This window comes from Haemaphysalis longicornis, unplaced genomic scaffold (assembly GCF_048455015.1).
Source record: "Haemaphysalis longicornis isolate Haplotype H1 unplaced genomic scaffold, Haemaphysalis longicornis Haplotype H1 scaffold_1, whole genome shotgun sequence".
In the NCBI taxonomy this organism is placed as follows: domain Eukaryota; kingdom Metazoa; phylum Arthropoda; class Arachnida; order Ixodida; family Ixodidae; genus Haemaphysalis; species Haemaphysalis longicornis.
Window position 1 is genome coordinate 23,190,478 of NW_027526203.1, and position 24,282 is coordinate 23,214,759.

The window sequence follows — 24,282 nt, forward strand, 5'->3', positions numbered from 1 at the left end:
GAACCGCCCCTTTCTTGCACCCTGCGTTTACGACACTTGATTTAACGGCGATGATGGCTGCGGAAGTTATTGTGCCGACTACATTTCTTGACGATGAGGAATAGTCGCACTGCGAGGAGCCCGATCAAATATAACGACGACAATTATGTTGATTATTCTTCTCCAAGCAGACGATGGCTAAGCGACGTGCAGCGGTCGAAATTCGAACTATTCAGACCCGAAAGTCATGTGCGCGTTGTTTATGTTTATTTCTGTTATCTAACAGTAAAACAATCACAGATAGCCTTGATTTAATTATAAAATGCACCGGGAATAGTTTCTATCAAGAATAACCTTTGTTTCAGTGAGTAATTTTTTTTCTCCTGAGCCAGTTTTCAATGAGGACGGTCTTGTCTTTTTCCCGTGAAAATCATTCATTCTTTGGAATGAACCATATATAAACGACTTCATAATCAGATGGTTACACTGTCACCCGCTCGTATTAGTAATCGGGGGTATAAACAGCTGCAATATAACGAACTATTTTTTCTAACCGCAGAGAGTCAGGTAGCGGCAACACACTGCTTGTGGGTGGAGCTCCTGCTGCACTCTTACCCTGTCATCAACTATATAAAATGAGAATGGCGAAAAAATTGTTACATACAATCAAGTACGAAACAAAAAGAAATGGTGAACGCCGTAGAAGTTTCGTAGAGCTGTGCGCAGGCGCCGCTCTTCGCTGTTATTGAGACGACTTGGGTAAAGCCAATCATTAGGTCTTGGTGGGCTTGCCAATCCCACGTTTTTGAAGGCTTGTTGGCTATAGTTGCTCTAGGGCGCCTCAAATCACGCCCGTCTCCGCCGTACGGCAGCGCTGGCATCGGCGTAGAGCTGTGGAACGCGGTAAATTTAAATGGCGTTGTGCAAACCTCTACCGTGTTTACCTTGGAAGAAGCGCGATACGAGTGGAACAGCATGAGAGGTGAGCGGGAAAGCGAACGGCACCATTTACCTGGCAAATGTCCGCGAAAAAGTATAGTCGTTCGTCGACACTTGCACGGAAAGCAGCTGACACGCGGCAATTTTTCTGGCTTGCGTTTTCGTACGAGGACGGCGCCCCCTCGTAAGCAGAGGAATAATTTGCATGAATGAGTTTCCTTCCATTTACACTTAAATAGTTCTTGCAGGCACCCTAAACGTTTGCAACGTTTTTTATGGCACCCATATTATGATGTGCAAATCACTGTGTTCAAAAGTCATGTCATGGGAGTTGCGCTATATTTTCAGACATAAATATGATCTTTATCATCACAAGTACGCAGTCACCATACAACAAAAAGAACAGGGCACACCGCGACTCTGATACAGACGGCTATTGCTCTTCTTGAACACTTTGGCCTTCCCCTGCGATCATAACCTCTCCACAGACGCTCGACCGGTAACGCAGACGCGCAGACAGCGGGCGCACCATAACGAGCCGCTGTGAACCAGCCCCAGGTTGTAGAGGCATTTGTGGACGCTGGGGCACAAGACGGCGTTTTAACTACGGCGATCGTATGTCCCTCTCATTCAGAAGCGAACCAAAACTGCGCTTATGAAACATTGCGCACCTGGCCTCCTATGCTGGCGGAGCTTACAGCCATCCCGGATGGACTGAAAGCGCTACTACCGGCACTTCAAGCCCCTAGACGTTTTACTGTACAAATGTCATCATCATCATCATCATCATCATCATCATCATCATCATCATCACCCTATCTACGCCCACTGCAGGGCAAAGACCTCTCCCATTATTCTCCAATTACTTCGCTCCTGTGCCAACTGTGACCAATTTATCCCCGCAAACTTCTTGATCTCATCTGCCCATCTAACTTTCTGCCGCCCCCTGCAGCGCTTGCCTTCTCTAGGGATCCACTCTTTTACCCTTAATGACCAGCGTTTATCTTGCCTTCGCATTACATGCCCTGCCCACGTCCACTTCTTCTTAATTTCTACTAATATGTCTTTAACACCAGTTTGCTCCCTGACCCACTCCGCTCTCTTCTTGTCCCTTAATGTTACACCTATCATTTTCCGCTCCATTGCCCGCTGAGTCGTTCTCAATTTAAGTTGAACCCTCTTAGTGAGCCTCCAAGTTTCTGCACCATAGGTGAGTACCGGTAAGGTGCAGCTGTCATACACTTTCTTCTTCAGCGACAATGGTAGGCTGCTATTCATTATCTGAGAATGTCTGCCATATGCACCCCACCCCATTCTTATGCTTCTAATTATATCTGCCTCATGGTTGGGATCTGGGGTCACAACTTGGCCTAAGTAGATATATTCGCTTACCACTTCCACTGCCTCGCCACCTATCTCAAGCCGCTGTGCTGTCCCGAGGTTAGTGATGATTACTTTAGTTTTTTGCATATTAATTTTCAGGCCCACTATTCTACTCTGTTCGTCCAGTGCGGAAAGCATGCTTTGCAATTCGTTCCCTGAGTTACTTAGCAAGGGAACGTCATCAGCAAATCTGAGGTTACTGAGGTATTCTCCATTAACCCTAACCCCCACCTGTTCCCAATCCAATGTTCTGAATACTTCTTGTAAACATGCTGTGAATAACATTGGAGATATTGTGTCTCCTTGTCTTAAAGGGTGGCATGTTGGGCTAGTTGGTGGTTTTCAGATGCAAGGGAAGGAACAGCGCCCATTCTAACAAAGGACGACAGAGTATTACACCACAAGCGCTGACTATCAACTGATGGCTTTATTGCAAGCTGCGGAAAATAAATAGCACAGTTACAGGGGTAAAAATGCAGCAAGTGCGCACAAAGAGATAAGAGAAGGATGCCCAGCCTGTCAAACTATTATTGCGTCACTGAATTTATCACCACATCCACTTTTCTCTGGCCTCCAAGAATGCGACTTGCTTTGGCGTGCTAACGAGGGCACACTAACACATTTGTTACGAAAAGGAAAATCCGATCTTCAGCGTTTATTGGCGCTGTGAAGAGAGCGACGCTAAGCCGTGCACGGTAGTCCAAGCGCCGCGTCCCGAACTCCCCCGCGTGCTTCTCGCAGTAGTGCGTGCAAACGTGCCACTTTCTTCTCGTCGCCTCTATCATCATCCCCATGTTGGCGGTAAATTACAAATCCGCCCCAACATTTATCACCAGCTCTTTCAATCACTGCAGCTTCAACAAGTTGCCTCGGGGTCTGGTTCCTGATCTTAAAGATAACTGCTGTGTTAACGAACACGGGGATTCGACCAGCACAAAGCAGGCAGTCACGTACGTGCTACCACACGTGGCCTCGTGAAGCACGACGGACATTGTAGTCATGTTCTTTCAGCCGATCATTCAAGCATCGGCCTGTCTGGCCTATATATTCCTTGCCACAGGCCATAGGGATCCGGTACACAACGCCGCTTTCGCATACAGTGAATTTTTTCTTATGACTGGTACTACACTTGGTTTTTTTCTTTATGGACAGGGTTGCTTCTTTTACTTAGCTGAGATAATTTGTTAGGTGCCGAAAATTCAACGTTGACGCCAACACGCTGACCAATCTTCTTAAAGGGGTCCTGAAATACCTTCCGCCGATGCGTGGATGTACATGTAACCAAATAAAGCAATGTATTAGCAATCTCCTCCCGCAAGAATTTTGTTGAAGCGATGAGTATTAGCTGAGAAATCGTAAATCAAAAACCGCGCGTTATCGTCGCGCCGCGTTTCCTCCTCCTTTCAACTTACTCTCCGCTGTTGACGGCGAGCAAGCCTTCCCTCCCATGATGCTGCGCTCCTCGGCGGTGACGTACTTCCGCTATTGCGCTGCTCACACAGCCGTCTGCTACGGGCAAGCTTTGTTGACACCATGAATCCCGCACACCGCTCAAGGCTGGAAAAGCGAACGAAAAATCTGGCCCCATGTGTGCGGCGGCCTGGCCTTACCCCTTCGCGGTGTACGTTACTGAAGTTCATATCGGCGGCGCATGACTTTTTATCGGTGGCGAACTCGCAGCCGCACGGGGAGGATCCTGCGCTCGCTCCCTTGGATGCACAGCGCACTGTTTATCCAAAAAGCGCCGTATCAGATGTGGCCCCGCTGGTGCCGGGTCTTATTTTGTGGCGCTGGTAATTCCTGCCGGTGGCATGTGAAAAAGACATTTTAAACCGATACAGAACCCGTGCACAAAACGCCAGTTCAGCTTGGGGCGGCGCGTGGTGGAGAGCGGCAACGTTGGCAAAACATGCTCCGCCACGGCTCTGAGCTTTCTCGCGCTGGAGCGAGCATCATTTCTTTGACAATATCAAACATCGGTTGTCCTGGCAACAAGGCACAAACCGCTCTAGAAGTCAGTTACGGTTGCGTGATCCCGGTTCAGCTTGGGGCCCCACCTCGCGGCATATGGGCACTGCAGGCATACTACTCACTCCCATTTGGAAGTGCGAGATGCGTTTGGCATTACAGGAGGCGATGGTGTGTGTGTTGTGGACGCCTTTGTTTCGTGATGAAATGCGACGTTGTGCTTCTGCGGGTGGATAGTGCTTCCCATGGTCTGAATTCTTTCTCAAGCGGCGTACGACTCAACCTGGCATGGGGTATGTGCAGTGTGCGTGGCTAAAAGCCATCTCGGCTTGTGCGCCAGAGTTAAGTGACTTGCTGTTCGTCCCCGCAAACCGCGCGCGAGGTGAGTGCCGAATTTACGAGGGGCAGGAGGAGGCAATCCATCGTCTGTCAATCGCGGTTCGGACTTGCAACGCATGTTGTGACGTTGTGTTCGTTCGAAATGCATCTATGGATTGTTTGGAAGGTGAATAAAATGTATGCGTCAAACCCGGGCATTCGGCTCAGGGCGTTCTCTGCGATTGCAAGAAGTGCCACGGGGCTTCAACGCTTTCTTTATGGAACGTACTCAAGTAAGAGAATATTCATGTCGTGTTATGGCCCTGTTGCATTCAATACAAACGGTTAAGCGTTTGTTTACACTTGTTTCGTTTGTCGTAAAATGTCCAAGCACTCCGGCACTCCGCTGGCAGATCAGCCGGTGAGCCGACGCTGAGCAGACGACTCATCTCTTTGCCGGAAGTGCGTGAAAAAGCCGCCCAATAGCAGGATGTCTAGCTCATGACGAACATCTGGGAATCGATGATGTAGACATGTGAAGATGGCGGCGTCCAAAAACACGAAGGAAAGGGTGAGAAAAAAGCGACAAACTTTGCAACAAAAGTGTGAGCTTTCCGCTGCGCGTAAAAGAGTAATACTTGGCACAGATGATGTTGACGACCCAATCTAACGATTGCGCTAGTCAATTTAGTGTGCTCAAAACGCCTTTCAGGGCCCCTTTAAGATTGTGGGATAGCTTATGGTAGTACGGGATAACCGCTATTTTTTTCCTGGGTTCCGTTGTACCTTCAAGGTCATCATGGCGGCTCGTGCAGCGTTTCCCTATTTTACTAATCAGGCCTTCAGACACTGACACAAGTAATGGCTGGTGGTACCCAGCATCGCTGAGCCGGTTAATTTGCGAACGGAAACTTTCCTGGGTCATGTGATCACATGATTTCGTAAGTGCATTTGTTAGGCATGAGTGTGCTATGCTTCTTTTTACAAGTTTAGAATGGGCTGAGTTAAATGGTAACAATGGTTTTTGTGCACGAGGCTCATACAGCCAGCACACATGGTCATTGCGGAAATGGAGGCGCAAGTCTAAAAACCGAATGCTGTTGTTCTCTGGTTCTTCATGGGTTAAAATCAAAGGCTTAAAACATTCATTAAACCACGCTAAAATAGGTTCAATGCATGCATCCTTTTGTCCAGTACCTTCAAAAATAATTAAAAAGTCATCGACAAATCTGAAAATCTTAAGAACACTTCAGCCTTCTAAAAAATCTACCAGCACTTTGTCTCGAGCTCCAAGATATAAATCACTTAGAATAGGAGCGATACACGAAACAATACATACTCCTTCTTTCTGCAGGTAGGTGACAGCGTCGAACGTAACATACGTCGACTTAAGGTAAACTTCTAGCAGTTCCAGAAACCCTGCTACGCTAACGCCCACTTCCTTTTGAAACGGAATGACACCGCGTCTGTCAATGGCATCCTCAACTCCAGACAAAATCCCACTGTGTGGCAATGACTAAAACAAGTCTTTGATGTCGACAGAGAAGGCTTTTAGACACTTATTCTCATTACTGCGCAAAAATTCAATTACTTCAAAATTCCATTACGCCAAAGAAAATCGCATTCTTCTTGGAGGCCAGAGAAAAGTGGATGTGATGAATTCAGTGACGCAATATTAGTTTGACAGGCTGGGCATCCTTCTCTTATCTCTTTGTGCGCACTTGTTGCATTTTTCTCCTGTAACTGTGCTATTTATTTTCCGCAGCTTGCAATAAAGCCATCAGTTGATAGTCAGCGCTTGTGGTGTGTTACTCTGTCGTTCTTTGTTAGAATGTGCGCTGTTCCTTCCCTTGCATCTCAAAACCACCAACTAGCCCAACATGCCACCATTTTGGATTATGTTTCTAGTACAACGGGCCCTTTTACGTGTTTCTCCCCCAACCCCTCTCAGCTGGTTGCCTTAGCCGTCAACGCGTTCTGTCAATCTCGCCTGCTCACCTTTTGTATTCGTGAGAGGTTCATACCCCAAGAACTGAAGGTTCTGCTAGGTGTGAGCCTGCCTCCAGCTGGGTTCATTGCAAGACTGCTCAAGATGTTCAGAGGACATTGGCAAAAACGTGCCCGCCGCTACAAGGACTGCCTGTTCGTCCATGTGCATCGTAGTAACCGACCGTCTATTGCTTGGAAAAAGTGGCGTGAATTGTGCCAACTTCTCGACCGGACGATGGAGGGCATCTGGCAGCTGACCCTGGCCAACCTTCGAGCCAGTCTACCTCCTAAGCAAGTAAGAGCCACCGGAGACTTCGTCCTTCCGGTGGACGTGCAACGTGTTCTGGAGCTCGGGCCCAAGTGTGCAGTGGAGCCTGCCAGAAAGGCGCCTGAGCTTCTGGGACTCGTTAGAAAGATGGCGAGATTAGCCCCTGAAGATAAGTGTGCCAGTTGCGGGTCCCATGGAGTAGACATACTCCAGCGTTCGACAGCATCCGGGAAAGCGGTGCCTATCAAGCGCATTGTCAATTTTCTGGCAGAGAAAAAGTTATGCGTTCTACCGGCAGATAAGGAGGCTGGATTTGCAGTGCTACCTCACGACGTGTTTAGGGAGAAAGCCTCTGATGCCATTCTGTCGTGCTTCGACTGCCGGGACTGTGTGTCGTTGAAGAAGGTCAAAGCTGAAGCTGGGAATCGCTGCAGAGAATTAGGACTAAATAGATTAGTGAAAGCCATTGAAAATAACAAGAAATTGTCCTGGACATGTTATTTTCTGTTAAGACTCACAAAGTAGAGCGGCCGGTGCGGGTTATAATTTCTGAAAAAGGTACTTGGCGCAAGTCTCTAGCATTGTTCTTGCAAGGAAAACTGAACCTGCTATGCAATGATGATCCCTGTCATATTCGAAGCTCTCACGAAGTAATTGATGTTTTGCGCAGTAATGAGAATAAGTGTCTAAAAGCCTTCTCTGTCGACATCAAATACTTGTTTTATTCATTGCCACACAGAGGGATTTTGTCTGCAGTTGAGCATACCATTGACAGACGCGGTGTCATTCCGTTTCAAAATGAAGTGGGCGTTAGCGTAGCAGGGTTTCTAAAACTGCTAGAAGTTTACATTAAGTCGACGTATATTACGTTCGACGCTGTTACCTACCTGCAGAAACAAGGAGTATGTATTGGTTCGTGTAGCGCTCCTATTCTAAGTGATTTATATCTTGGAGCTCGAGACAAAGTGCTGGCAGATCTTTTAGAAGGCTCAAGTGTTCTTAAGATTTTCAGATTTGTCGATGACTTTTTAAATATTTTTGAAGGTACCAGACAAAAGGATGCATGCATTGAACCTATTTTAGCGTGTTTTAATGAATGTTTTAAGCCTTTGATTTTAACCCATGAAGAACCAGAGAACAATAGCATTCGGTTTTTAGACTTGCGCCTCCATTTCCGCAATGACCATGTGTGCTGGCTGTATGAGCCTCGTGCACAAAAACCATTGTTACCATTTAATTCAGCCCATTCTAAACTTGTAAAAAGAAGCATAGCACACTCATGCCTAACAAATGCACTTACGAAATCATGTGATCACATGACCCAGGAAAGTTACCGTTCGCAAATTAACGGGCTCAGCGATGCTGGGTACCACCAGCCATTACTTGTGTCAGTGTCTGAAGGCCTTATTAGTAAAATAAGAAAACGCTGCACGAGCCGCCATGATGACCTTGAAGGTACAACGGAACCCAGGAAAAAGATAGCGGTTATCCCGTACTACCATAAGCTCTCCCACAATCTTAAGAAGATTGGTAAGCGTGTTGGCGTCAACGTTGTATTTTCGGCACCTAACAAATTATCTCAGCTAAGTTAAAGAAGCAACTCTGTCCGCAAAGAAAAAACCAATTGCAGTACCAGTCATAAGAAAAACTTCACAGAATGCGAAAGCGGCGTTGTGTACCGGATCCCTATGGCCTGTGGCAAGGAATATATAGGCCAGACAGGCCCATGCTTGAATGAACGGCTGAAAGAACATGAATACAATGTCCGTCGGGCTTCACGAGGCCACGTGTGGCAGCACGTACGTGACTGCCTTCTTTGTGCTGGTCGAATCCCCGTGTTCGATAACACAGCAGTTATCTTTAAGAGCAGGAACCAAACCACGAGGGAACTTGTTGAAGCTGCAATGATTGAAAGAGCTGGTGATAAATGTGTTAGTGTGCCCTCGTTAGCTATCACGCCAAAGCAAATCGCATTCTTGGAGGCCAGAGAAAAGTGGATGTGGTGATAAATTCAGTGACGCAATAATAGTTTGACAGGCTGGGCATCCTTCTCTTATCTCTTTGCGCGCACTTGTTGCATTTTCCCCCCTGTAACTGTGCTATTTATTTTCCGCAGCTTGCAAGAAAGCCATCAGTTGATAGTCAGCGCTTGTGGTGTATTACTCTGTCGTCCTTTGTTAGAATGTGCGCTGTTCGTTTCCTTGCATCCTTGTCTGACACCCTTTCTTATAGGTATTTTACTGCTCTCCCTATGGAGGATGATGGTAGCTGTAGACCCATTGTAGATATCCTCTAGTATTCTTACATAATGCTCATCTACCCCCTGGTCCCGTAATGCCTGAATGACTGCTAGGGTTTCGACTGAGTCCAATGCTTTCTCATAATCTATGATGGCTATATATAAGGGTTCAGTATACTCAGCTCACTTCTCTATCACCTGATTGGTTGTGTGAATATGGTCCATTGTTGAATAACGTTTACGGAACCATGGTTGTTCTTTATGTTGACTGAAATCTAAGGTTGCAGAAATTCGGTTAGCGATGACCTTGGTAAATACCTTGTAAACGACTGACAGTAAGCTGATCGGCCTGTAATTTTTCAAGTCCTTCATGTAGCCTTTCTTATGGATTAGGATGATGTTCGCGTTCTTCCAAGATTCCGGTACAATTGCGGTGATTAGGCATTGCGTATACAGGTTTGCCAGTTTTTCAAGTACAATTTCTCCGCCATCCTTCAAGAGGTCTGCGGTTATCTGATCCTCACCAGGTGCTTTGGCCCCTTTCATTTCTTTCAAAGCCTTCCTTACTTCTTTGGTCGTTACTGGTGGGATGTCTATCTCCTCTGAGCTAATGTCTTGTTCTGCATTATCCTGTATGTCCCGGCTACTGTACAGATCCCTATAGAACTCCTCGGCCACTGTGAGTATTTTATCCCTATTTGTGATGACATTGCCTTGCTTATCCTTAAGTGCATACATCTGATTTTTCCCCATGCCAAGACGTCTCTTCACCGCTTTCAGGCTACCTCCGTTCTTTACAGCGTATTCGATCCACTCCATATTATACTTCTGTATGTCAGCTGTCTTACGCCTATTGATTAACTTCGAGAGCTCCGCTAGTTATATTCTGTCAGCTGCGGTAAAGATTCTCATGGTTTTCCGTTTTGTGATTAGATCTTCCGTCTCCTGTGAAAGTTTACCAGTATCCTGTCTAGCCATAGTGCCCCCGACTTCTACTGCACACTTCGTGATGATGCGTGTAAGGTTGTCGCTGGCTTCCTGTGTCGTAGGCTCGGCTTCTTCGTTAAGAGCGGAATATCGATTCTGCAGCGCGATCCCGAATTCTTCTACTTTACGTCTTACTGTTAGCTCATTTATCGGCTTCTTTCGTACTATCTTGTTGCGGTCCCTCCTCAAAGCTAGCCTAATTCGAGATCTTACCATACGGTGGTCACAACACCTTACCCTTCCGAGCACTTCCACATCCTGCACGACACCAGGGTTATCGCATAATATGAAGTCTATTTCATTTTTGTGCTCCACATTGGGGCGCCTCCAGGTCCACTTCCGACTCTCCAGTTTACAGAAGGTATTCATTATGCGTAGGTTATACCGTTCTGCGAATTCGACTAGTAGGTCCACCCTGCTATTTCTACAGCCCAGACCATAGTTCCCAACTGCCTTGTCTCCAGCCTGATTCTTGCCTACATTAGCATTGAAGTCCCCCATAACTACGGTATACTGTGTTTTTACTTTAGCCACTGCCGATTCCACATCTTCATAGAAGGGTTCCACTACTTGGTCGTCGTGGCTGGATGTGGTCGCGTAGCCCTGCACCACCTTGAGCTTGTACCTCTTACGAGCCTAATAACAAGACCTGCTGCCCTTTCGTTAATGCTATAGTATTCGTCTATGTTGCCAGCTATGCTTTCATTGACTAGAAATCCCACTCCCAGTTCTGTTCTGTCCTCTAGACCACGGTAACATAGGACGTGTCCATTTTTCAGCCCCGTAAAGGCTTCGCCTGCCCTTCTAACCTCGCTAAGCCCTATTACATTCCATTTAATGCCCTCTAATTTCTCGAACAACACCTCGAGACTTGCTTCGCTAGATAAGGTTCGCGCGTTAAACGTTGCCAGGTTCAGATTCAATTTGTCCGGATCCGGGGATTCTTAGCACCATCTGCTGCGTCACAGGTCTGACCGCCGCCGTGGCCAGTTGCTTCGCAGCCGCTGGGGACTGAGGGCCGTGGGTTAATTGGCGTATTCATGGGAGGTTGTGGCCGTTACTACACCAGGGTGGCCAATCCTGCTCTGGTGAGGGAGTGCATTACCGGCAATGGTCGCCGGGGTCAGGCCGCACCCCAAGCCCCTTTGTGCAATTCCGTCAATACGCGGATTTTTTTTTAATCCGGTGGGAATTGTGCGGTGGGAAGTGTACAAATGTACACAGACTCAACGGCGGCCATACGAATTTGCGCCGTGTAGCCTCCAACTTGGTCCGTTTCAAGAGACATTCATAAACTGATGGATACGTACCCTTGCCCTGCCCTATGTATACGTACCCCTGCCCTACCCTAGGAACTACCCGCGCATATTGTGGCGAGTAGTTCCTGTCACCTCTACTCGGCTCCACGACCGCTGCCCTTGCTCACAACGGACCCACATGAACACTTTTTTCAACTAAAAGATCTGCGTCGCGCCACACGCGCTCTCATCCCACCGTGTGGAACAGACCTTCCCAGTGGGCTCGCTCGCTAGGAGTAGGTCCTGCTGCGTAGACTTCGAGTTGGGGTGGCCCTCTCTCCTGCGGTAACCCGGGCGGGGCCACCACGACGATACCATGACCAACGTTACTAGATAGGTTCGGTTGTAAAACTCTCCCCAAGCGCCGTGCATCGCCGGCGTCTCCGTTTCTCGGCGTGCCGCGAGAGGGCGGGACCGCTGCATTTTGCTCTACCCGGCCGCTGCTCGTCGCGTGCAACGGCGCCTCTCCCAACGCCTCTTCGGCCTTCTCATGACGTTAGCGCGCGATAATATTAAAGACTACCCGCTACCCGCCAAGTTGTCCGCGTCCAGACTACATCTAGGCCAGAGTACTTTCCAGTAGCTGCTCAGGATCGCTAATGTGGGGCGTAAAAGCCGTTCGTTACGGCTCATTGCTTTGCTTTCTTCAACAGGTCAGCCAAAGCGCATCGTAGTTTGCGCGCGCTTGCGTCGGCTGCTCGCTGGCAGTCAACCACGAGCGCGAACGGTCTGCAGCGAGCTGGTAGCATAGAATAAGCCTCCGTTAAAGCTTAGTTTGATTGACTCTTCCGAATTTTATAAAAAAATCATGAAACCGCTCATTTTGTTTCCAGCCAAAGAAGCAAGGTCAGCATTGGAGCTACGTCACTTAGTGGCTCTAGTAATTCAGGACGAAACTTCCTAATTTCCTCGACGTCCTTTTTAGAATAGTATCTTTTCCAGGTTTTGCCCTGACAACAGTTAGCTTTACCAAACGTCACTAAGAAGCGACATTTCTGCAAAAGGCGAAATATCTCTAACTGAAAGAATTATTTAGTCAATTAACTGACGAAGTTAAACCAGCTTACATGTCAATAAGCATAAAGTTCTTTTCAGCAATTCATTGGTTTTCACAGTACACACTTTACGGCAGACATGAAGTAGAAAAATATATCCAACGTTTTTTTTATTTACAATCAACTCCACATCTTTTTGCTTAAGGTGAACATGGCTACAAAATACCAAAGCATGTTAACAGAAAAAAGTAATGAATAGATACATGTATGCAAGGTTTTTTTTTTTTCATTTACAACAAACTCCAACTTTGCCAGCGTGCTAACAGTATAGCTTAGCGCGTTTGCGCGCCGACTTAACCTGCACATTCAAGGGACGTTCTCACTGAAGGAATCTGGAATAGAAATGCATGCGCGTCATCAAATCGCGATTTGATGAAGCGCGCAGGGAATTCCTCAGAGTGAACGTCATTTTGTGTACGTACCATTTGTCGCTGTCCTGTACTTGAAAATGGCAGTCGCACACTTTGGGCTTTGTCGAAAGCTCCTTATCCGCACGCGGGATGGCCTTATGCCATTGCGAGCGAAGCGTCGATCGCATCTTTGGGAGCCGAGAAGAAGTGCCTGTCCGTGTTGCTCTTAATTGTTGCTGCTGGTACACCCGGGAACGAAGCAGGTCGGCATTGCCTGCCTCAGCCTCACATGCAGAGGCCCACATCAATGGAATACAGTCGCTGGCAAATCACTAAACGTGCCACTCGAACGGCATCGCGCATTCAACACTACGGAGAACGACCGCGCGAACAAGAAACGCCGGAGACCGGGGCACTGAATGCACCGGCTACTGCGAGTACTGCTCTTCGGCAAAAAAAAGGACCCGGAAGAACCACACAAGGGGCGAAAAAAATGTCATTGTGTCTGCTGTTTATTGTAGCTATTTGCTTCCGAGAATGTAAATAATTACCAGATGTGTGCGCCCACCCACGCGCCCGCGCACGCACGAGAAAAGTATGCGCCGAGCGCTGAACTAGGAACGCGAAGGGAGAAGCATAAGCGAAACCGCCTGCGAGCGCTCCGTCTACCGAGCCGGTTGCGACTGCAGCGCCACAGAGAGAAGGATCGGTGGTGGTTCCGGGCAGCGCCGCCCAGTTTTACAACTGAAAATAATCTAGTAACGTTGACCATGACCAGGTTACAAACACCTGCCCCTTCTGTACGGTTCCTTCCGAAGACGCCGACACCAACCACCTGCTATGGACGTGCCTTTCCCTGAGTGCAGCGAGATCCAGACACCTTCGCGGCACAGGCCTGCATCCTGGGAGACCCCCTCATCTCTAAAGATGGCTGTGGGGGCCCCGCCACCCCTGTCTTCTGGATTTCCTACGGTAAACGGGTGCTATCTTGTACCTCTACGACTTTATGCCAAAAGGCATACTATCGCAAAAAAATAACCTCTGATTCTCTGATTTCAAGACGGCGACTAGTCAAAATTTTGCACGGGGTAGCATTTCTCCAACATAACTCAAAATCTTTTTCAACGTTCCCCCGACTTCCCCAACGATATGGGGTGGACTCCAGCCCACACGCCTAGGGAGCGGGAGAGGCGGCACACCGAGCCGCTCGAGAGCTCACCTTCCGGGCGGATATAAGCCTTGATTCCTTCCATGAAGCCCTGTCAGCTCGAGATCGGTTCTTTTCCTTTCAGGATATTGCGTTTCTTTACCGTCTTTCACGCCATCTAGTTCCCTCTGCACAAGAACGCCTATGGTGCTTAGTGCAGATGTACACCCTTCCTTTCCTGTCCAGCTTGCTCCACATGTACCCTGCTCTGTACCCTTCACCCTGGGGTGGTCAAACCATCGATCACCTCCTCTAGCAACGGCCCCACAACCCATTCCGCGCATATCGAGACAGCGGGCACAGGGCGGGGGCTTTGGGCAGCGCGGATTCGGCGGTGCAACAAGCCATCATCGCACGGGGTGCCAAAGATACCAGAAATCTTCTCTCCGGGTCACCACACCTCACCTGAATCAGCCCTTGGGGAAATAAACGTTTTCTCTTCCTCCCTCTCTCTCTCTCCCCTCTCTCTCCTCTTCATAGGATGAACGTTCACGCAGACACTTCATACCAAGTCAAAAATACCTAAATCACAGAATTTCGAAAATTAGCTAGAAGATATACCTCCCCTCTCTTCCCCCCTCCCCTGTAACAGCAATTCATATAAGCATGCATATGTCCCCACAAGCGATTGGTCGAGAAGATGGAAATAGTAAATTTATACCCGAAGTCCTCTCACTCAGCTGTATCTCGCAGCAGCGATGAGATGACTAGGACAGAACAGTACTAATGGCTCACACGCTTCATTGTCGCTGCAACAGTAGGAGTACTCTCTATACCATTGTCTAATGGACGGTAGTTAGTAGGCAGGTTTGCGTCTAAATTGGTAAGGAAATAAGGAAATAGTTCTTCAACAATGTTAATCAGTATGAACATCGCCACCGGACTTAGAAGTTTAGATTTCGCTGTGGCTATATAATACTCATGTGCAACTTCCGTTCCCCTTGGCCGGGAGGCGTGTTTTCCAATGCTTCGCTCCACAGAGCACCTACGTGACATGGGTGAGGTCACTCCGCCCACTATTCTTTTGAGCGTTTGATAAAACAAACCCACCGTTCGGGTTCTGTAGCCTCCATGTAGACTACTGAGTACTTCCGTTAACGGCTTGGGTTCGAGCCCCAGCAGGTCCATCTCTTATATTTGTGATTGTTTATTTTTTTCTAAAGTTATTTTTTTCTACGCGTTTTATTTTTGTTAATAATGGGGATTGCGTATATTTTAGGTTGTTTTAGGCTGAGGCCACAGCTAATGACCGCGTTTAATTACCGTTATCCACCGCGCGAACAGACACATCACGTGGGTGCTCAGTACAGCGATGCGCTTGGAAATTCGCGACCGGGTGGCTGAATTGAGTTACAGAAAGAGACAAACACGCAGACAAACCGACAGACAGACAGACCAAAATTTTTGCCCTTACGTTGCCCAAGAAAGACTGTCGTATTTACAAAGCACGTTTTATACCCGCTTGACACGGGAATGTCAAGGAAATAAAGACAAGCTTTTCAGACGTCTGAAGAGGCATTTCTTTTTACTACTTGCTGCGAAATGCCGTGAAGCCGCCAAGCCAAATATCACGAGAGAAAACATCGGGCTATGCATATGCCAATATTTCTCTTTCCGTGTACAGATGGGTGAACTACCGTCCTCACGGGTTCCGATAAGCTTTGTCGAATACGCCTCCCGCTACCGCATTTTGTTTGCTTGTGTGCTTGTTTGTTTGTTTGTTTGTTTGTTTGTTTGTTTGTTTGTTTGTTTCACTGTTTCTTACTTTAAAATTCCATGGTAGGGAACAATTCCCTCTCATACGATCACGTTTCTAGTACATGCCACTGCTTTTTACAGCAAAAAATACGCAAAAAACAGACACGGGACTGAAAGAACGATAGCACACACAAAAATACGCAGCTAATTCCCTAAGGTGCACATTTGCAAATTTTGTTCTCCGTCGAGCCTGGTCACGGCTGCGGCGTTATGCGGCCGTGCCGCGGAAGTTTAAACCGTAAAAAGGAGAAAATATATGCAGTCGTGCAAGCGGCTTTGCGAACACTGCCGCCTGACGCAATTGGATTCGAACTCACATGTGTACTGGCACACAAGGTCGGACGGACGTTGTACGCCTGCTGGCACGTCCAAACACACCAGCTATTCCGGCCTTCCACATGTGCGGTAGAAACAACCGATGAGTACTCGGACACCGTCGCGACTACTATTCCGTGGGCAATCAGGGCTGACAACCACATAAAAACATCTGCCTGGAGACGTTTCTGGCGGCGCGGAACTTTTAAAACTAATGTACTACGTGACATACTTAGAACAGCATTATCGAGCTTTGTCAAACTAATCAGGTTACAGCTGTTTGTTATACTGCGACACTTAGTTGTCGTACGTGCAGAAAAACGCGCATATGCTGTGCGTACGCTACCGGTTCCGGCGAGCACCTCAAACGGTCCGGTAAAAGTTTCACGTCGCTGGAATTATCACGGGTGACGCAAATTCTTTCACATTCACACGCTCAACAACGGTGCACGGTTGAATTACAAAGAGAAACAGGCCTGGCGCAGAAAATGGTGCAAGCGTACACGTTAGCTGAAAACGCCCGATGTCGCAGTTGTGCTGAGTCGACGCAGGCACAGCACACGAAAACTTAAATTTGTCGGTTCTGGAGGCGTTTCCTTGTTGAATGAGCTTCTTCAAAAACGAAGGTGCACATAGAAGAAACAGAAACAAAGAGAAGAAGCCCGCAGATTTGAACAGTTTGAGCTGATCGGATTTTAAACAAAGAGCTTTGCTTGGAGCGGTACCAACTAGCAAAGTTTCGGCATTAAAAGTGAGACACGTGACGACAGATGGTCGACAAGTGGCGAGCGTTTGCGCTCATTGGCGGGGTAAGCAATTCTCGCTTATATACTCTTTCTTTGTTCAAGTGCTTCATTTTCTAATTGACAGTTTTGTGTACCGGGCGCATTTACCCCCCTTGGGCCTGATCCTTGGCCAATCCTCCCGTGGGTGCATGCCAGGTTACAGGGAACACCACGAGATGCACGCTGAAATGTGTTTGGCCTTTTGTTTGTATTATTCTGTACAATGACGGTGAAACCAGGAGTTTCAAGAGCTCTGCTGTTAAAAAAACCTCGATCAGCTTAAAATTACTGCGCAGCAGTTCGCAGAGCCACGTGCAAGGAAAACTCATTTTTCTTACCGAAACTCAGGGCTAAATGGTACGTGCAAATCGGTAATGCAACCGGCGTTCTGCTCCAAAATATATGGTCGCGAGTGGTCAAGATCATTGTTTCCCACAGTGGTAACCCGGAGCCTGCACTCGCATCATGTAAGGTCAGCAGCTTCTTGGGTCTGAAGTGGCACGTTGCTCAATCGTGTCCGCCAGTTTCTGGGCGCACAAAAAGTAGCGTTGCGAGTGGCGTGGCCGGGCCCAATTGAGGGGCTGCAGGCAAGCCTTCCTGCAAGGAGCCAAAATACCTCGCGTCGTTCGCGTGCTCACGGAGTGCGTGATAGTCATGTTAGAAAGTGCCGGGGTGGCAGGCGCAATTATCGCCATGGACCGTGCTCGTGGACCGCAGGTCAACGGTCTCTCCGCTGTCCTGAACCTTGAACTCGATTTCTGGGTACGTGGCCGCCATAGTCCTTATAAGTGAGGGGACATGAATGAGCGATATAGTAGGTTAGAACGCCGAGGAATAGGGGAGCGTACCCGCAGCTGAGGAGCCGCTGCTGGTCTTGATTCTCAACTCGACCGGCTTTGCAGCCACGGCCATGGTAGCATGCAGAAGAATTTTCCGTTGGGAACTTCATCGCAGGTGCACTCCAGAACAAGAGCCGACCCCTTGGTGAGTTGCCATTCTTGCCTGACGCAAATATTCCCCTGCACAGTGTCATGGTCGTGTCTGCGCAGCACATGGTTGCGAAACACGCTGACCTGAAGGGTTTAATTTGAAAGGTTCACCGATGTCGGTTTGATCCCGTTTCCTTAGGACCGGGATTCGTTATGAGGCACCTGCGGTGGCTGGTAGGTCGTGGCAACTGGACCAATTGGGGTCATCAATGATGATAATGATGATTTCTCACCGAACTGATTTTTCTATAATGATGAAAATCCCGACGGTGACGGCAGCAATCAATCTAGTTTGCGAAGTGTTTTATGTGCAAAAAGTCGCACTCAGAAAACAGAGCCAAGAAAGCAACATAGGCTAGCGCAAACACGAGGAAGAAAAGGAAGGTGTGGACTTTTATCGAAGGTTAAGCCCTGCATGCTTTTCCTCATATCGAGACAGCGGGCGCAGGACGGGGGCGTTTTGAAGCGCGGATTTGGTGGTGCAAGCAGCGCTCGTTGCTCGGGCTGCCAAAGTCACCAGTAGCCTTCCTCTCTGGGTTAACACATAACTGCTTCTGCCCTTCAGGCAGTAAAGTTTTCTCCCCCTCCCTCCCTCCAATCCCTCCCTGCCTCCCTCCCTTTTTCCTTCTCCGTCTCCCTCTCTCTCTCTTTCTCTCCTTCATGCAGTACACGTTCACCCAAACACTGTCTACAAAATCATAAATACCTAAACCACAGAACCTCGGAAGTAAGCTAGAAGATCTACCTCCCCTTCCAGTAACAACTATTCGTGTAAGCATGCATATGTTCCCACGTATGCATGCTTGCATATGTTCCAACAAGCGATTAGCTGCATCTTTTGGACTTCTATAATTCAATATGGCAAAGAGGGAAAGTGCCTCCCGAGTGGAAGCTTGCAAACATCGTACCACGTTTAAAACATGGGAAAGCGCCAACAAGCTACGCATCTTTCCGGCCTATTGCTTTGCTCATTTGTGTTGGAAAGTTAATGGAAAGGATGATACATTCAAGGATGATCTTGTTTCTAGAAAGCAGGAAAACAGATCTTCGATAGATAACATCATCGCTCTTCTGTCTTCTAACGCAGAGTTAGCAAATTCCAGTTGTACGCCAACGCCATTTTCCTGGGCATCAAAGCTGCCTTCGAATCAGTCCTTCACGCAGAAATCCTTGCCCCTCTTGAAGTCCATGGTGTCGGCTGCAGAATATGCGCATGAATAGCGGACTACGATAGCTTTGTTTGGCTACTCCAAGCTTTAGTTCGCATGTAGAAAAAGGTGTACCAAAAGGTGCCGTGCCAAATCCACTGCTATACAACCTGGCCATCATTTCACTCAAATGAGTCCTGCCCCGTTGAGTGAAGATCACGCTATATGCAGATGACATGTGTATCTGGTGTGCAGCACGTTCTCGACGATCTACACAGCAGCGCCTACACAAAGCCCTCTATGACACCTCTAGCTACCTGGCAGCCCGTGGCCTTGAACTGTCCCCCGATAAGAGTGTAGCCATGGCCCTCACACGAAAAAAGATTAATTGTTATTCACTGATTCTGGGCGCCACGCACTCTCATATGCATGAGTTCAGAGATTTCTTGGAATTTTATTAGATTGAAACTTGACCTGGCCACCCGACGTTAAACGGGTACGGGCCCGCAGTTCTTCGGTCATTCAGGTTTTGAAATGTCTCGCGGGTTTACACTGGGGCAGTGATTGTCATTCAATGTTTATGCTGCACAACGGATATGTAGATGGTGTGCCGACGTACAGCTTACTTGTCCTACAACGAATATCAGACACAAGCAAGAACAGTCTTAAGACACCAAGGAACAACAATTTCCGCATCTTTATTGGGCTTCCAAAAGGATCTTCGAGCGTCAGAACCATTGCAGAGGCGCATTGTTTGCCTTTCGACGTGATTAAAAAACAGGCGACTCTCCCTGCGCACCTGAGGCAATGGTTTCACTCAAAAAATCACTTTTTATGTCGGGTAACCTGAAGCTGCTAGAGCTCTGGATTCGCCCAAGCAATTGGCAGTATACTCCTGTTAATTTCAAACCAGCCCAAACAAATAATACCGCCACATTTCCCTGCTTGGAACGTTACTCACTTACAAATTCAATGTTGCATTTCTGGAATTGGCCTAACAAAGACAAGGCCCCATACTGAAATACTCCATATCGTGCTAGTATACATGTATAAAATGCATTAGGCTAGAACTCACAGATTTACGGATGGATCGTCATCCCCGCAAAGCTCTTCATCTGGAATGTACGTGCCACTAACAGGTGAAATGTTTTCATTTCGCCCGGAGTTACCAATATCATCTGCAGCGGCTGAGCTACATGCCCTTAAAGAAGCAATTTTTTACGTCCTACGCTACAAGCGGCATCAGTGGAGCATATTTACAGACTTCGAGGCAGCACTGCAAGCCTTGTCAAGGAGGAGCAGGTCTTCCCCTTACCATAACGCAACCTCCGATGTGTCCTACCTTCAACACCTCGCTTGCATTGCTGGGCACACTATAAAATGGCTATGGATACCCGGCCGGTGTCGTATTATTAGAAATCAAAAAGCCGATAAGCGGCCCGTATCGGCCTTAACCACAGGAGATAATTCAAAGTGTTCTTTAAAAAAACAAGGGCTTCTGCCGTGGCCCATGGCTTAGCAGTAACTGAAAGAAACCGGCTATGGTGCAATGAACCGAATAATGAAGTATTGTTTCACGCGATTGACCCTGAATTGAAATCAAGACTTCTAAGACAGCTCCCTCGCAGGATGGAAACATTATATCATCCCCTACAACTGAACTCGGCTTACACCAACAGTTGCCTTTTTCGCCTCGGACTGGCGACCAGCCCGTACTGCAACAACTGTTCTTCTGTACAAACTGTTGAGCATAATTTATTAGAATGTATGGCCTCCTTCCACCAAGATCCCATTTTTTAAAGATATTGAACGTTAGATCAAGGGCCGGTAACTTTGAATACAGACCTAGGGCCATGGACTTGCCCCTCAAAGCAGCGTCAAGCTGTAAAAAGTTAGTTTTCTTATTTAGATGACGTTCGTCACATTTCCAAATGATGAATTCTTTGACACAAACTAAAAAGATAGTCCATCAAGCCCGTCAAGCCACGCCAGTGTTTTTTGTTTGTTTTTGTTTCTTTGCTGTCCACCTCTTTCTAGGGCCTGTTTTCCCTACATCCCCGACCCCTGGCAGAGAAGCACGTAGGCGATTGAAAACGCCGGCAAAACTCTCTGCTTTTTTAATAAGAGCCTTCTCTCTCTCACACACACACAACCTATCGGTTGAGAAGCTGTCAATAGTAAATTTATACACGAAGTCCTCTCACTCAGTTGTATCAGCCGCAGCTACGAGATCACTACGACGGAACAATACTAAAGCCTGACGAAGTTCCATTGTCGCTACTACTAAAGAAGCATTGTCTAGACAATGGACTAATAGACGGTAGATCTTAGGCAGGTTTGCGTCTAACGTGGTGAGTAAGGAAACAGGCACATAGTTGTTGAACACTGTTGAGAAGTATGAATATTGCCACCGGACTTAGCCGTTTAGATTTGGCTGTGGGTATATGAGCCTACTGTGCCACATCTGTTTCGCTTTGACCGGTTGGCTGAATTGAGTTACAGACAGACAGACAGACCGACAGACCGACAGACACACAGACAAAATTAATGTTTTTAAAATACACGTCGTATTTGGTGAGCTTGACACCGGAATGTCAAGGAAATAAAAAGCTCTCACATGCCAGGACCCACCTTTCTTGTCATTCCTTGCTAGAAAATACTGTGAAGCCGCCAATCCAAATATCACGAGAGAAAACTTCGTGCGCTGCATATTCCAACATTTCTCTTTCAGTGTATAACGGGTGAATTAGCTAGCTCACGGTTGGCGAGAAGCTTAATCAAATACGCCCCCAGCAACCGCGTTTTGTTTGTGTGTTGGTTTCACTGCTTCTTACAGTGGAATTCCACGGTATTGAAGTTTTCTCTTTCATACGAGCACAACCCCAACCTCCCCCCTCTTCCATCCCCCCTTCCCACCCCTGAGCTGTGGGAGAACCTTGTGACCAGCAGCGATCTGGACGTCCAGACACGTTTGGCCTCCAGAGCGAAGGCTGCCGGCTCATCGCATGGCTTCCTGGAATAAGGAACCACTCCCACTTCACCGGCTCAATAAAATGTTTCTCTATCTCTCTCTCTCTAGTACATGCCACCGCTTTTTACAGCATACAGAATCCGACAGGCAGAAGCAGGACTGCCCTCACGATAGCAGGCGCGAAAGTACACAGCTCATTCCCTAGTAAGATTATGCATTTTTTCCCTGGTCACCCTGGTAATGTGGGAGCGCCATGAAAGTTTGAACCGTAAAAAGAAGAAAATGTATGCAGTCGTACGAGCGGCGGTGCGAGCCCTGCCGCCTGACGCAATTGTAGATTCCCACTCGCGTGTGTACAGGCACACAACTTCGGACGGATGTTGTAAGCCCGTTCTCACGCCCACACACAAAAGCTATTTTGGCCTTCAATATGTGCGGTAGAAACAACCCATGAGTGCTCGGATACCGTCGAGACTGCTATTCCGTCAGCGATGAGGCCTTGAACACAATGAAAAAACATCTACCTGGCGACTTTCCCGGCCACGAGGGATTTTGAAGACGAATGTACTGCATGCCATATTTAGAGCAGCCATCTTAAGCATTGTCAGACTAATCTGGTGACACCTGTCCGATAGACTTGGACACTTAGTCGTGGTACGTGCAGAAATACCACGCATACGCCATCAGTACGCCAGCGCTTCCTGCGGGGACCTCAAAGCGGTCCGGTACAAGTCTCACGTGCTGGCATTACACGCTCAACAGTGGGGGGACTGGACTGGACTGGAAAAGACTTTATTGAAACAAGTCCTTCACTACGCGGGAGCCAGGATACGGCTCCGCCTCGACGTGGCCTGGAGAGACAGAGAGAGGGAGAAAATTCTTTAATGAGACCGAAGAGGCCAGCCCTGCATAATGGTGGGCTGGCTTCTTCAGATGGCTGGTGAACTTATGATAAAGGTTATAATCTTGCATGAACAATACAAATAAGAAAAGGAAAAAAGCGAAAGAAACTCCACCAGACGAAGAACAACCGCACACACTTAATAAAAAAAGAAAAGTCAGAGGTCACAGGCTGGAGTCGAGTCCAGAGTCTTTGAGGGAACGCACAAGACCTTTGAAACCCGCACCGCGTCGCGCCTTTTTTTGCAATCGTACTCGTCACAAGCCTGTGCCTTTCGCGCGTTGGGAAGACCTGCTGGATGGCCCATGACTGGTCTCGCTTGCTTGTAGATTCAATGGCTCTCTGTAGGTCATCCAGATACTCTTCGAAGTTCGCGCCATCAGGGTCGGCGACATATTCCATATGACGTGCCACTTGTTACCCGGTCCTTTGTCCCACACATTGCACTGATCACTCCTGTACTCGTCCGGATACATTTCAGGTAACGCCGCCGGTGGCGTTGTCGACGCCGCTTGAAGTATTCGATCTATCCCCTCCTCGCGGACCAGCTTCCGAGGCAGCGGCGGATAAGCTCATCTGGCCAGACGTAGGGTCTTCAGTGTTTTGCCGTAGCCAGTGGATCTGTCCTTTGTTTCTGTCCACCAGTCCATCTCCGGCCGATGCCCACGTTCCGAGCGCGGTGTGTCGTAGCGCACGCTTTCGTGTGGGCCGTCTCGATATGGTACGGCGCGTAAAGCGAGCAGTTGCCCGCGTGCGCAGGGATCCATCAGATCTCCACTCGTCTTCCGCCTCGAACTCAAGATCTTTCGCTAATTCGTACAGCCTTACCGCTCACTCTAACTCTCGCCAGGTAGCCGACGGCCTCTGTTGACTAGCTCAGTATAGTGTCGCAACCTCCCTCGGACATCACCTTGACTATGGCAATTTCCTCGGCCTCGGTGGCCTTCTCGCACTTCACGCTCACCCACTTTGAAACACATTCCGAGCTTGCATTCACGGTCACATACGAGTATTATGGGCAGGGCACTTTAGGCGTTCGCCTTGTCGTCCGAGCTCGCTCGCTGGAAACAAGTACATCACCACGGCGTTACGGTGTATGTCCTGGCTGTGTCCTGGCCTCTACGGTGTATGATGTCCTGGCCTCTGTAAACTTGCGGATGTCAATAAACGATTTCTTCTCACTTGCTGCTCACTGTGGTCTGTGCCAGTCGAGGCCATCTGGTCACCTGGCGTAACATCACTTCACTAGCGCAGCGCAAGTAAACACGCGGCCAGCGTGCCAGCCAGGAATGCCATGAACCAGCAGGAGCAGCGAGCCGGCGGCCTCCGTGCGAGGGCAGCCATGTTATTAAGGAGCTCAAGCGGCCTGTGCAAAAAGCATCTGCCATGTTTACAAAGCCTTCTTTACAGCGCCATCAAGCGAGCTTTCTCGGTA